We start from the raw sequence: 11,359 nt of genomic DNA, 5'->3' as shown, positions 1-11,359 counted from the left end.
AAGGGTTGTTTGAGCCCTAAAAGGCTTGAGACCCACAGGTTGAGAACTGCTAACACAAAGGAAGCAGAGAGAGAGACAGGGAAGTCAGGTAAAGCTAAAAAGCCCCCAAAGTCTGCCTTCAATGACTTCCTTCAATGACTTTGGAAAGCATGCGACCTCCAAAGACTCTGTAACTTCCCTAAATAGCATTGCTAACCGGGAACAAAGTGTTTGGATATACTGGCCTGTAGGGGACATTTCTTAACTCAAGTCGCACAGTTTACATGTTGTCCCCTGAGCAACCATTTTGTCATCCGTGTTTGCTTCAGATTCAGCATCTTTCTGACTATTAGGTAAAACTTTTGAGATGTAGTCCCTTAGAAGACCGCTTTATCTTTGAAGTGATCAACCTCAAAACTAGGAATGTTTCTAGATAGCGTATAAAATCTAAAATATTTTCTACTTTGTTGCCTGATGTCGCCTCTGAAATATTTGCAAATGTATTGATTTACAACTGTCTTTTTTTCCCCCTCCTGTGACTAGTAGCTTATGTAATCACCTCCATACTGGAAGATATCCTTCAGGGCAACCAGAATCTGTGTTTCTATGCTGTAGGCACTCATATTTGATTTGGAATGAGCTCTTACTTCTTTCTTTGGATCAAGAACCATGTTTATCCTCAACACTGCATATATATTCATATATGTTCACATAGCTTCATTGTCACACGACAATGGGCACACACTATCTTCACGGGACTGTTTTTTCTTCTACCACTTTCTTCATAGAGTTTTCTGTCATTTAGCTGTTTTAATTTTAAAAATTAAATTCTTCAATCTTAGATTACTCTTTCTGACAGTATTGGGGCTTAGATATTAGGAAACTATTCTGCTGTACAAATTATGAGAAAAAGCACAAAAACTTAAAACTGAAGCCCCAACCTTTTCCCCATGTTAGTGAACCTTATAGGGGCAGCCATCTGAGTCTAGGAAGAGGTGGGCCCATCAATGTGACAGGTCAGTTGGGTTTGATGGTGCCAGTAGTACTTGTGGAGGGTGGACCAGGGTTTGGTCTTCAGGGATAGAAGGCAAAAGCTTTGCATTTGGGTAAGGATTAAGATCAACTTCAAAGGTTCCCCAGAACTGTGAATTGGTGAAGAAATCCACGTCACATTACATATCTAATCTTAGATATAGATTAAAGGGAACAATCTATTTGGGAATTAATAGTCTTCTTATAATTCTTTTCTTTGAAACATTAAAAGCAATGAATGTCAGTTTGAAGTAGACCTAGACCTATCTTCAAACAACTGGCAAGGGTGTCTGCAAATCCTGAGTAGAGGAAGACACTGTCAATATGGGACAGAAAGAACTTTCTAGACACAGGAAAACTACAGTCTGGTTGTGAAATGAAATCACCAGACTCTTGAGCACATAAGGTTTGTTAAACAAGAGGAAACAGAAGCAGATAGCAGTTGAATCGAACCTACAGACACTTCATTATTCAAATATTAAAACTAGTGGGTGGAGCGAAAGCTTAAGGGTTAAGAGTTCTTGCTCCTTTTCCAGAGAACCAGGGACTGGTTCTCAGCATCCATATTGGGAGGCTCACAGCTGCCTGTCAATTCAGTCCCAGGAGATCAAACCCTCTTCTGGCCTCCATGGATACTGTGATGCACAATGGCAAATACTCATCCAGACAAAAATGCACACTTTAAAAAAATTAAAATACTAAGATTATTAGATTCTGGTAAGATTATATGCCATGGAGGTACTAGCAATTAGGGTACTTCCAGGAAATTTCTTGCAAGATGCTGGGCCACCCACAGGTACCCTGAGATCAGAAGAAAAGACTGTTTACATGGGAGAGCATGTGCACACACATGCTGTTTGCTTCTCAGGCACTACCTGAGACAAGTGAATATCAACACGTGGGCATCTGCTGGCACAAACCATATGTTTGGTGGTTGGTAACACCCTTTTAAATGTTACCACTGGGCACTTCCATGTCCTGTCCAGACAAGATGGGGCCTCTTTTGAGCAAACGTCCCTACTGTAATAGAGATAAAGTTACTACTACCTGAAGACCTCTAAAGCCCAACCAACTTCGTTTTTTGAAGAAACTCCATTTTCTGCGAGACCAGGGGCTAAACTCCAGTACCAGGAAGAAAAATCACAGCGTTCACCTGAGCAAGCATTCTATGGCAACCCACTCCCCCGCTTAGCAACAGCCAGTCAGGCTACACTAGCAGGGTCAAGGTACATAGCGATAACCTAAGATATCTTGCAGAGAATAGATAATTTAGCCATCCTGTTTGTCAGATGTTTTTTTTGTCCCTGTGTTCAGTTCCTGCAGAAATGTAGCTTTAAAAAAAAATTAAGCAAAGATTTATGAACTGATTCCATTTTATCTCAATTTCCTCATGGAAATGAGACCGTAGATCAGTTTTACAGGGTGTTACTGTTTAGAGATGAGATAGGGAAGGTGACACAGCTGAACTCAGGGTCACAAACATTCTGGTTGTAAGCATGTCACACTTGCTTTGAACATCTTCATTGAAATAGCTCTGGAAACACAGGGATTATCTCTGCAGGCAATTTAGAACATGCTGGTTCAACTTAAGGGTCTTGATTATCAGCCTTAGGGCGAAGGGTTTCTCTCCATTCCTCTATACCCTTAATCTTATCCTGGCTTTCTAGCCTGCAGTTCGTCTCCATGACCTTTTGAGGAGCCTTCGGTGTCATTTCCCAACCCGCTGTTTCCTTGTCCACACTACCTACAACTTACCACACTTTCTAAATTGTTATTTCAACTCCAATGAATCATGCTTCTCCAGGAGAGCCACTTCACCTATCATTCTCACACTCCCCACTGCTATTTTAATATCCTTATTTGAAGTATCTCCACGTGAAAAGAAACAGTTTTATGTAGGAAATCTTTGTTAGTTGTGACAAGGTACTCTATTGGCATCCGTTGGAGACTTTAACCAGACTCTTGAGTTAAGGGTTCCTTTCCTTACATGTCTTCTTCACGTTCCTATCGATATCCTTCTATCCTGCTCCAGAGAATGTTCCCTGCACTCTGAAACCCCGTTGTTGCTCTGCATCACTGCTGGGTTTGTTCAAAGTTTATCTGAGCTGAGAAGAAATGTTAAGACTGTCTCTAGTCAGAAGTAAACAGCAATGTATGTGATATAAGATGTCATATAAGGGCATACTGCCTTGCAGAAGAGGCGGGCATCCTTAGGCAGTAGAGAGATCAAAAACATATTGAGCTAGATGAGGGTTTCAATACTGAAATTTTTATGTAGGCCTGAATGTCTGATTTACTTAATTATGTCAATCTAAATAACAATGTGAGAGAGAGAAATTGTGTGTGTATGAGAGATTCTTCAAAGACATTAAAAATGTTACATGTAAGATATGTATATCATGATGAACCTAAGGAGGTTGAGACAAGGGGAAACAATTTAAATGTAAGAGAGTAGAGTTCAAATGATCTGTTTTGAAATAAGAGAAGGCTGGTGTCAAAGTCCTATAGCTGCAGTTCATCATTCTTTCATCCATAAAACATTAACAGTGTGTTAGATAAGTATTTTTGCACATCTGGATAGCTATCCTATGACCCCTGGGAAAGCTCTGGTTTGGAAAGTGATGTCATTTCTCCACTGGTGAAATGAACCTCTTCACGACAGATCAGATTATATTAAAGGCAGTTTATTGGGACGCTGTTCTTGGGTGAGTTCTCTGGCCCCAAGGGAGGAGGCCAGAGAAGTCACCATGGGAAAGAAGCGAGGAAAGAGGAGAAAGAGAAAGAGAAAGAGAAAGAGAAAGAGAAAGAGAAAGAGAAAGAGAAAGAGAAAGAGAAAGAGAAAGAGAAAAAAGCATGGAGAGAGATGGGGGGATTGTGGAGGGAGAGAGGGAGAAGACCAAATTTTATTATATAGGAAAGAGCCTCTGGGGGAAGGGTGGTCCACTCCGTGGGCTGAAAAGTTCACAGTTGGGGGTAGGGTGTGCCAGGTAGGTACTGAGGGATGCTGGGAGAACATGGATGCCAGGTCTGCTTTGGTAAGTAAGACATGCACCTCAGTCCCTTGGCCCAGGCTTCGAAACCAAATAAAGTTCTTATGAAAGGTTATTATTATGGTATCTGCTTGTAAAACGTCCTCCAGAAAGGGTTTGTAATAGTTTCTATATGCATGAGTCCTCAAAGGCATGCTTCCTTCATGGAGTCGAGCTCTACGCATGCGCACACGTTTTTACGTAAAGTCTGACACGTGTGACTCCATTTTGCCTCTGACAGTTTTCACGATTATCTCTGATGTGGGGAAAAAGAAGGAAAGAAGAGAAAGAAAGAGAAAAGGGGAACCTAGAACCTCATCATCAACTTGGATGACTTCAAGGATGCTCCGTCATCTGTTCAGGGTCCTCTTTATTTTAGAATCAAGGCAACTGAGAACATAGAAATAAATTGTGCTGTAACTGTGAAACCCAACCAATCCGGTTTTTGAAAAAAACTCCATTTTATGTGAGATCAGGGGCTAAACTCCAATTCCAGGAAGAAAATCACACCTGAGCAAACATCCTCCTCCCCCTCTCCCATTTTAGCAACAGCCAGGCTACAATAGCAGGACCAAGGTGCATAGAGATAACCTAAGACATCCTGCAGAGAATAGATAACCTGACCATCCTGTTTTTCAGGTGGTTCTGCCCTGTGTTGGGTTCCTGAAGATTACATCAGAAATGCAGTCTTTAAAATATTAACTTGCTGACCTGTATGGAAATTCCCCAAGTTTGCTGTAACCACACACACACACACACACACACACACACACACACACACACACACACACACACAATAAAAAACAAACAAACAAAAAACCCAAACAACAACCTCCCCAAACCAAGAAAACAAAAACCAAAAAAAAACAAAACAAAAAGAAACAAACAAACAAAAAAAAAAACCAAACCCTCTAAACCCTTAGGGCTTTCACCCTGACCTGTGAAGGTGAGAGTCTGAGAGACCATGCTCTCAAGCTCATAATAAAGACCCTTATGTGGTTTACATCAGAATTGGCTCCTCGGTGGTCTTTAGGGTACCTGCAACTTGGCCATAATGTAACATGTCTGGCAGATATGAAAATATTCTAAAAGACACCTACATCTCTCAATCTGACTATTAGACTATTGGCTCCAAAGAGGTGGAAATTTGCCCCAGGAATCTCTTACTAGGAAAAAGAAAAAGCACCAACCAGAGGCTGAACTTTGTCTCCCAGAAAGAGATTTCACACAGCTCTAACAACTTGTCAGATTACCTCACCTCGCAGGCTGAGACTATGTCCACAAAATGGTGTCAAAATGGTCTATAGGTAGGTAAGAGTATCTGAGGCGAGGAGAGAGTTGGGGGAATTCATTGGATTTCCTTATCCCTCTTCCCAAGGTGGCCTTATCAAATCAACCTTCATTTTCTGTTTTCCACTTTTAATTTGGCTCGTTTCCTTAGCTTACTGAGGACTTCTGGTTGGACCAGAGTCCAACAACAGGAAGTGGAGCGTGACTGGAACCAAGGTACTTGGTTTTTATGCAAGGACTAGGTCTCACTCATAACAGATCCCCTGATTCCCAGGTTTCCAGAAAGAGTCATTGTCTCCGTTTTACTTTTTCAGTCCATAGCAATCCACATTATCCTCAGCTGTTCCCACCAGCTGCTTTTATTTCTATTAATGATTATATGACCAGTATGTAGGAAACAGCTGTGTGCTCCCCCGCCAGAGTCTCTTCTGGCTTTGTGTGCTTGTAGTATGTTTCCACACATAAAGAATAGTGAGTCCAAACCACTAACCAAAGAGTACACATGGGGTGACCCATGGTGGCTCCAGCCGTATATGTAGCAGAAGATGATTTTGTCGGGCATCAGTGGGAGGGGACACCCTTGGTCCTGTGAAGGCTTGATGCTCCAGTGTAGGGGAATACCAGGGCCGGGAGACAGGAGTGGGTGGGTGGGTGGGTGGGTGGGGGAACACCCTCATAGAAGCAGGGGGAGGGGGTCTAGGTAGGGGGTTTCCAGAGGGGAAACTGGGAAAGGGGATAACATTTGAAATGTAAATAAATAAAATATCCAATTAAAATGAGAACAGCGCAATAATGCATTCCTTCAGCATGCCACAGGACTCAGATGCTAATTATAAATTTACACCATCCATGCTATATTAATATTTATGGATACAAGAATGCTTGTATGTGATCTAGAGAACTCTGTGGGGGCATTCCTTTGTCCCCATTTTATGGACATCTATTCTTTATTAGATGAAATTTTGGCCTTTTGTTGTGTGGGCTTGATTCTGTTTAAAAGTTGATACCTTTCCAGTTTAAAAGGTTAACAATAAAGTACTACTGAATTCTTAAAATTCATGAGTGCCTCCTCAACAAGTTTATTTTATGGAGGAAGTAACCCATAAAAGATAAAAGTATACTTGCTTATTTATGCACAATACGTTTATTTTTTCTTTATTTTTAGAGACTAAATCGACTAATGTATTATTCTTGCAACAATTTGCAGCAAGTAGGAGAATGCATTGCCATGTTTGTATTGGTATTATTCCCTCTCGGGTTTACAATTTGGAAGGAGAACAAAGTGATAGAAGTATCTTCTTATTAATGAAACCCTCAAGAGTAATCTAAAATTCCATAGATGCTTATATAAATAAACACAGGCGATGGGTCACATTTATAAAAGATGCTCAATACTGATCCTTTTAATACTAAGGTCTCATTATATGGCCCAGAGTGGCATCAAAATTGGCGATCTTCTGTCTCTGTCTCTAGGAATACTGATTTTTGATAAACAACCTGGTCCTCCTTGTATTTCTTTGCAACTAGCTCAACTATGCTATAAAAACTTTAATAACCAACTGAATCTCTTTCTTACAAGCAGGACACGAAGCCCCAGATTTCTTCAGTCTCTGGGCACACTGGAAACATGTCGTCAGATGGCTCGTCTTCCCATGAATAATGTTCCCGTCCCGAGGTCTTTTTTCACATAGGCTGCACGGCTTCAAGACATTCTGGAAATCTTCCATACTTTCTGTTTCCGTTTTCTGCTCAGAAAAAATATCTGTTTGCTCTCTCGTGCTTGAAATGATCTCTTGGCTTTCCGAGCCATGAGCCAAATCCCAAAACTCCACTGAGTTGCAAGGATCGAACCTGGGCTTTTCCTCCTTTAGAAATTCATCTTCAGGCCTAACAACAGGAGCTGAAATGGTTCTCCTAGAATCAGGGACAGCGATTCCTTCATTGTCCTTCTTCTTTTCAGGTATGGCAGAGATATTAGATGCAGAGAGAGAATGAGCTAATTCAGAACAATCCGAAGAACAATCCTTCATCAAGGACCAGGGACGAAAACAGTACATCTTGCTTAGAGCATTAAACGTCTTGCATTCCGTACACTGCCACTCATCCTCAGGAGTAACTTCCACATCAGTATCATCACTTAAGGACTTGGACTCCTCAAGATCACCATCTTTCCCTACTTCAACCATCTTCTTGTCACTTGTTTTCCCTACTTCACTTGCTTGCCCAGAATTAGCAGCTTCAACTTCTATTCCAACACCTAACTGCTCTGACACAGTCTCATTTGAAAACCACAAATCGTCCGTAGTGTCTGAAACGATGGCAGTACCTATATCCTGATTTGTCTGTAAATCAGTTGAGCCGTTACTTCTAGGTATATAGTTGTTTCTCAGATTCTCCAGAAGCCACCAAGGCAGGCCAGCAATATCCCGCTCCTCAAAATCAAGGTCAAGCCTAGACGTCTCGTCTTGAGATAAATGTTCTATCAAGTCTTCATCTGCTCTGGAATCTTGGCGTTTACGTCGTGAGGTAGGCAGTGTGTGAATGTCTTCTTCTTCAGTTCTTTTTCTGGGATTGGAGTATTCTGCTGTACCGTGCTTCAATTGATCTTGACTTGGAATATCCATAGTGTGATCCTCCAGGACCTCCTCAGATGGCGGTTCAACTGTCAGTTCTAGAACACAGGCAACCCTGTGTTAACAGAGGCTGATGTAACAAGATTCTTTCTTAGCATGTCATAGAGAGGGCTTGGACCTTTCACAGAAAAGCTCTGACATCCAAGTAGATCTCCCAAAAGACCTCCACCACAGTATACCATCCTGTTGATCATAGAGCTGCCTCACCATTATATACTGGCCTAGATAGTACATTACTTCTTTCATGGCGAATATTTCACCCTGAGCGGTGCTGCTTGCAAAATCTTCAAAAGCTGCAGTTCTGGTCATACCTGCTGACTGATTTATTCTGAAGAAATTCTGCAAGCACTGTTAGATGCCGAACACTGGGCAGAGGTGGAATGTGATGTCATTTTGTCAGTGAAGATTCTGCGGTTAGAAAACTTAGGGCAGCTCTATGAGTCGTTCCCCACTCCTAGCTGGGGGAGGGGGTGGCAGTTGTAGATCCTAAGGCCTACACAGCATTTTGAAACTGCCTGCCGCACAATACATTTCTTTCAAGCTTTTCAAATGTTGTCCCTAAGGTAGAAGCCAACAGAGAGACGGCTGGGACCCATGAAGCCAAATTCTTAGTTTTGTGAACAGCTGGCTACAGCAGCTGCGGTCTGTCTTTTGAGTCTATGGATGACATGGGCAGAGAAATGATAGCGCTTGTTATTGCACTTGAAGTCCAACCTCAGTGTATTCCTTTAGTGAGTTGAATGATTTGAGTCATACCAAGACTCGTGCTTCTCAGGGGAAGTACTTCCACAACTGGAAGCAACTTAGAGTCGCATCTGCTTCTTGACTCTTTGAAATCTTACTATTCTGATGGGATAAAGAAGCAAAGGAGAATACTCTTAAAAGATTCCTAGGTGGTTCCCTGGAGTACTTTCCAGTGAATTACAGTCATGCAGATTTACGTAGAATTCCCCTCTTAAAGACCTGAAAGGAACCTAGCAGCTGTTTCTCAGATACCAGTGACCGTTAGCCAGCCCTCTCAAGTTCCATTTACTTTATTTCTTACACCAAAAGCACCAAAACAACCAAATACCAAACATTTCCTAAAATTTTAAAAATTTGACATAAATTGTATATATTTACCAATATGTCCAACATAATATTTTGAAGTCTCTATATATTTATATATGTATAAACATATTGGAAAATTACTAAATCTAGCTAACTAACATATACACTAACTCATATCTCATGTTCACCACTAGTTTATTTATGTATTTTTTTTTGTTTGTTTTTTGGCACAGGGAAGGTCAGAATACTTTGTCTTAACATTTTTTAGGAGTATAGTAAATGCATTACAAATTTTATTTATTATGTTTTAACTACAGAGTGCTGTAGAAATATTCTTTTCCAGTCTTGTCTACTTGGGGTTTTGCATGATTCTTGTATCTTTATTCAGATGTTTGGGGAAGTTGACTTGTTTTTTTTTTTTTTTTTTTCTATGCATACAATTCAAAGGTCGTCTCTTTACATTTCCAGTACGTTCTTTTCCTGTGTTTATGATTATTTTCATATTTCTTATTTGGTCTAAATCTTGTGTATTGTCTTTGAGGTCCTGCTATTGTCTATTCTGCTTGATGCACCTGTCAGGCTTCCCTTTGAGTTTTCCAGTTGGATCCTGGGGCTTTCCAATTCCGTCTTCAGTCAGCTTAAGCCCACGATAGTGTTTTTGTTTTTATTTAGTCCCATGTTCCCATCCTGGGCTGTCTTATCATGTCCATCACCCTACTTGTGTAACTTCTTGGCCATCACTCAGGTGTTTATTTTCCTTGATCTCTTTCTTTTTAATTTTATTGTTTTTTTTCATGGCTTCTTTAAACTCCTTGAACTTTTAAATGAAGTTTATGACTGCTCTTTTTAAATCTTGTATTGTGTCATCTGTGTAATTCTTGCTTTTGCACATTTCTACATGACCAGTATGTTTTAGAGGGAGAGGCACTGCCTTGATCTTTAAATTGTACTTTTAGGATGAGATCTGGACCTCTGGACTTTGTCAGTTCTGTGTTTGATATGGACAGATCAGTTTGCAGTAGAAGACAGGATGTTTGGTTGGGTTGGGCTTAGATATTGGTATAAAGTCAGGTGGACAGAGAGAACTGAGCTGCTGTGCAGGATGTGCATCCCACTCCAAACCTGGAGTATGGGGATAGATCTGGCTGGGTGGACCGGTTGGATATGCAGCGGTAGGGGCTTGTGGGTTGTAAATCAGACCTAGATGCTCAGACTGGGCTGGGGTACTGAATGTGGGACCTGGACTGGAGATTGGGGCTTGTGGATGGTATGTGGAAGAGAAAGTAAGTCAGACTTACAGGGCTAGACCCTGGAGAAAGATGTTGAGGATATGGCTGGGTAGAGAGGTTTGATGTGGTCTCTCAGGTTTTTGAAATTTACATTGAAGTTATACACATTCAATTTACTCTAAAAAAGTACCCCAGAACTTCACCTTATCTAACTGTCAGTATTCATCGATCAACTACTTTCTGGCCCTCTTTCTTCCCAATCTTGCCTCTGGTGACTCCTACATTCAAGTTCTATGAGGTTGACTTTGCTATATCCCACCTATGAGTGATAATGTGGTACGTTATTACAGTTTATGCAAGTATGTCTAGTTCTATTCAGTTTGTAGAAAAAAAGTCTCTTAATTTTGAGTTCTGCTATTTCAGAACTGGAGGTTAATGGATGTGAGTGTGTAGTTACCTAGTCACACTCTGTGCAAGAGGAAACAAGAGAGTTTTAAAATAAGCCTCACTTTTAAGCTTCACATGTTCCCACTGTATATGGTATTCCCAGGTCGTCGTCTTTTTCTGATCAGATTTTTTGCAAAAATTAAATCTCTGTTCTCCCACTGTAGTGGACAAAGTCAGAGAAGTGCAGCTATTGGGGAATGGGGGTGAGATGAGGACCTGTACCAGCTACCCCATGAATACTTTCCCCTGGTCACCAGCTTGTTCCCTAGACTGTCACATTCAGTCGTGCTTTCTAGCTTTGTGTCTGGAGCCTTTACTTCATCAGGGTGTGCTGGGTGTTTCCCACAAGGATTGGCCTTTGTAGGCACTAAGGTCTGCCATACCTGGAAAACAGTCTACTAACCTTGGAATGCTGTTATGTCATCTCATTTAAGAAGAACTTTAAGACAGGAAAAATGATTTTATCCTTCATGTGAGTAATGAGTAATATCAGTAGGTACAGTGAAATGAGATGTTTCAATATTGGAAGACATTGAAAATCAATAAATTAATGTTTTTCTACTTGGTAAAAAAAGAAGGACTTTTCAGGTTTTGATCTCTAGGATTTATGAAGAGATATCATGCATTTTAATTGTGTTTCCTTGCTTATGTTAAAATTTTCTTTTTAATC

At 40.8% G+C, this 11,359-nt stretch overlaps 2 pseudogenes across 1 annotated transcript; both read right to left on the bottom strand.

Annotated features, from left to right (window-relative positions):
• Window positions 1-6,505: 6,505 nt before the first annotated feature.
• Window positions 6,506-8,004, bottom strand: LOC143438857 (protein Mdm4 pseudogene; annotated as a pseudogene). Its single transcript, XR_013107425.1, has one exon. The product of XR_013107425.1 is annotated as a protein Mdm4 pseudogene (transcript).
• On the bottom strand, window positions 8,002-8,355 carry LOC143438736 (protein Mdm4 pseudogene; annotated as a pseudogene).
• Between the last annotated feature and the right edge of the window lie 3,004 nt (window positions 8,356-11,359).

This window comes from Arvicanthis niloticus, chromosome 26 (genome assembly GCF_011762505.2).
Source record: "Arvicanthis niloticus isolate mArvNil1 chromosome 26, mArvNil1.pat.X, whole genome shotgun sequence".
Lineage (NCBI taxonomy): Eukaryota > Metazoa > Chordata > Mammalia > Rodentia > Muridae > Arvicanthis > Arvicanthis niloticus.
The sequence above is the reverse complement of the archived record's forward strand: the minus strand, read 5'-3'. Positions and strand labels throughout refer to the sequence as shown.